Source organism: Morone saxatilis, unplaced genomic scaffold, assembly GCF_004916995.1.
Source record: "Morone saxatilis isolate NCDOM2014 unplaced genomic scaffold, NCSU_SB_2.0 Contig22, whole genome shotgun sequence".
Taxonomy (NCBI): domain Eukaryota; kingdom Metazoa; phylum Chordata; class Actinopteri; family Moronidae; genus Morone; species Morone saxatilis.
Genome location: NW_023339785.1, coordinates 16,255,125 through 16,259,354, shown reverse-complemented (window position 1 = coordinate 16,259,354; position 4,230 = coordinate 16,255,125).

The following is a 4,230-nucleotide window of genomic DNA, read 5'->3' as shown; positions in this document are numbered from 1 at the left end:
AGCTCTGCCATGAATTCTACTTTTTTGAAGTTCATAACATTCATTAGAAATGTCTAAATTGCAATTTGATGTTTATTAAATTAAAGTTATAATACTTAATGGTGGTGTTGTACTGAACTACCTTACATTTACATTGCCCACCCTCTCATGATATTTGAAACACCTAAACACGACCAACAACTATGACCTCAATGCTAAATCATACAGTTGAATTAACTGTTCATAATTAATTATGATGGTGCTTGATGAATTTTTTGGCAGGTCGATTTTTTGTTTCGACCAAAGTTGATGAATCCAGACCCAAGCGACCATTGCCCTACGCAGTATCTTTTAAAAAGGAAAACAAAGTCGGTGCAGTCTGATTCAACGTCTGAGTCATTCGGTGGCTGGAATAATATGTAATAATTCCAAAGACAACCAAAGACAAATATTTATCCACTCGGCTTCGGGGTTGGTAGTACGATATCTCCAAGTGGGATAGTTCATCTGTCTAGAGACTAATTTATCACACAGACGTGTATGCACATATACGGCCTTTCTCTCTCACACACACATCCGGATCTGTCACACTGCTCCTCTTTCTCCCCACCAAGACTCATACTTCACTTGTCAATGTTCTCATCTGTGGACCTCAGTTAAAGGCTCTTGTGTGACCTCTGACCACACTGAGTGTGTTACCTAAGCAGGATGACCCGTCTTACTGAGCGGTTTACTGAAGGTACTGACCCAGCAGCAGAGCGGGAATCAGCACCCTCATTTTACTGGTTTGACCAGCATTTCCAGACCTTTTGAAATTAGTGAGGGTTTCAAGCACCCCTCCTCTTCCTCTTGAGCTAAACAAACAAATAAAAAAAATCTGGCAGCCCCGCATGGGGCCAGACAGGGGTAATGTATGGCACTGGGTGAGGTGGATGATGCTCTCCTGCACTCTGTTGCACAATCTTGAGCGGGACATAGGAAGCAACGAGCTCAAGTGTGTTTGAAGTGTGTGTGAATCAGGTCTGTTAAAATACTGCTCGGCATCCTGGGCCTCCTTCAACAACACATGCTGTTATGTAATATGGCCTGTGCCTTACTAGACAGAAACTAGTCAGCGCAGTATGTATATTGGCGTCCAGTTCCAAGTTTCCATAATGACATTTAAAGGACTGGATAACTTAAAGGCTAAATCAATAAGTCATCTTAGCTTTTTATTGAATTGACAGGCATTTTATACAAAGGTCACGGTCTCCAGAGGATGAATGAGACGTTTTTATCTACAGACATCGCTGGTCGCCTTCCGTGGAGTCCGCCATGTTGAACCGTTCTACGTTAGCTCAGAACAGACAAACCTAACACTGGCTGTAGACAGGGCTTTTCGTGTTTTTTGCAAGTTTCATGACCACTGTAGTTCCTCCTACACACCACACAGCCCGTTCTCATTCCCAGCTTGTCAAATACAAACGTGAGGAGTGTTCAGTTGGTTTAACCTGCTATATGCCACTAAGTCCTACACACTGGTCCTTTCAACTTTCATCTAGCACCATCATGAGGTCAACATTTAATTTGTTCAATACTTTAGTCTATAACTAACAACCTGGGAAGCTAATGACATTCCAGTCAGTCTCAGCTGTACTTTCTATTAGTGCTATTTATTGCACCAAATGTTAGCATGCTAACGTGCTAAACTGAAATAGAGTTACCATTAAACCTGCTAAACGTCACCATATGAATGCTAGCGCAGAACATTTTCTTTTCACCACGATAAAAAAAAAGATTTTAAAAAAGACCCAGCACATGAGCCAATAGCTGCATAGCACAGGGTCCAAATCAGAACTATCCAAACTTCTTTATTAACATTTGTCTGAAGTTTACAATGTCACACAGAGTTTATAGCTGGACGGGACTTTAATTTTGTTTTGGATTCAGGTAAAGACCCCTATCCTTTGCAGCTAGGGCTCTTAAGAAATAAATTTCACATCTTAATTTAGTAGACATGTGGAAGGTGAGACACAAATGGAGCTATTAATAGACTATTCCTACTCATCTGTCCATAATAGTTACTCTAGGATTTCTATGTTTGTTTTTTATTCACGCTGGGAGAGAACATCCTGTCACAGTCTCTGAGCACAAGTCTTACCGAAACCAAATGACAATATGTCTAAACAGTGGAGGTTTTGTTGTTGTCAGCCTCACTACAGCCCGGCTCCTGTGAGGTGAAGCCCGAGGACCTGATGGTTTCTCCAACCATTCAATTGAAAATAAGCACCTACCTCAAACCATGCAGCAGTCTCTCTTGTAATACTTTTATTAAAACCAGGAGAGGGTCCTAGTTTATGTGGGTCATATAGACCAATCTCACTCTCGTCATCTGAACGTAAGATTTTTTACAAAGGTTATAGCTCTGAGGCTCAAGAAAGGAATACCAGGCAGGATTTATTAAAAACCACCTCTACTCTGTCAACATTAGGATGCTCTTTAATATTGTGTTTAGCGCTAAGCCCATTAAAGACCCAGATTTAGCTCCCACTTGGCACTGAGAGACCTCTGACAGTGGTGTTTTCTCTTTGCAGTACTATGATCTAAATTATCTTCTGGCCTTATATATTAGAATAATTAAAACGGTCTACCATACCTCCAGCAATAGTCCAGACAAACACAGATACATCATCATTTCCCTTATCCTGTGGCACCCCTCCAATTATCCCCCCTTTTGTGCTCTATAGTGATTGAGTCTTTAGCCATCACAATACTTGAATTTCCCTCGGGATAGAGATAGATAGATACTTAATCTATTTATCTAATACAGTTTAAGAGGGTTAAAATGATTTAGATAGATCACTCTGCCCCATCCCTATAATTTTTTTCTAGGAAATTAGAAGCTATGATCTCCAGGTTTGTATGTAGGAGAAAGCCACCGAGAGGGAAATCACTACATAATAACGCTTATCAAGGAGGAAGCCTGAAACTTCCAGCTCTATTGCTGGGAGGCCACAATTAGATCAATCTGGATTTGGCTAAATCATTTTGACAAGCTTCCCTGCTTGGAAGCAGATCGAGCACATAGTGTTACGCAGCTGGCAGGTGTCCCTTTTATTGAGATATCACACTTTAAAAACAGGTACAGATAATCCTCTCATAAATCCTATCTCTAGAGTTTGGACAGATATACAGGTAAACGTCCATAGCGCTACAGTGTTACATACTTTAGGGGACCTTTATAATTATGAGACATCTAGTTCCTTTGAATGTTTAAAGGCTGAACTCCCCACTAGTTTGCCCAACACTGGATAAAAATTACCTCTACTGGAAGGATAAAATGTTATCCAAGTTTATGGAAAATATAATTATAAATCATATCATATATCAAATAAAAATAAAAATCTTTAAATGTTTCCACGTATCACCACCTTGGATATACCGTATCCAGTCTAAGTACCTACAGGTGAGGCACTATATTTGTTCACTACAGGGCGGACGCCCTACTCCATTAAAACCTTTAAAATTTTACAACTCAATGGCAGTCGAACAGTTAAGGCTAAGCGGGAAAAGTACTTGGACATCTGTTTTACAGACTGTGAACAGGAATCAATACATAAAGAGACTCAGTCCTTTTCTTAACAGCCGTCACGAGCTGTTGCAGGTATCATTCATAGTAACTACTTTACACCAGAGACTCACCATGACAAACAGTATGTCTAAAATGTCTCCTAGGTGTAAAACAGAGACTGTGCTCATATATATATTCTGGGACTGTGCAAAACTAGTCCTTTAATAGGGATTTATTAAAATATCACAGGAGCTGATACCTACCCAGACTTATCGTGCTAGACTCAGGACTTAAAGCATTAATAAAGATGCTTTAATTGCTGGCAATAAACGTAATGACATAAAATGTAAGAAGGAGGACATACCCTCCACCTCCATGTGGCTGAAAACATGTTTTTGTTTCATTTTAAAAGAAATCTATCCCTTTCTGAGAAATATGACAATGACTTTAGGAAACACGTCATAGACCTAAAATCCCCATTGGTGTGCCAGCAGACAATAACCACGCACTAGAGGTGTGAATTTGAAATATTAGGAATAAGTTTGTGAGGATAGCAGCTTTAACTTTGTACTTGTTGTAGCAGCTTAAACATTATTTAAATATGTTTGTGGTCATATCTTATTATTATTCATCATCATAATTTTCTTGTATTTTTTTGTGGTTTATTATCAACCCACTGTAGTCATTATATTTATTATAAT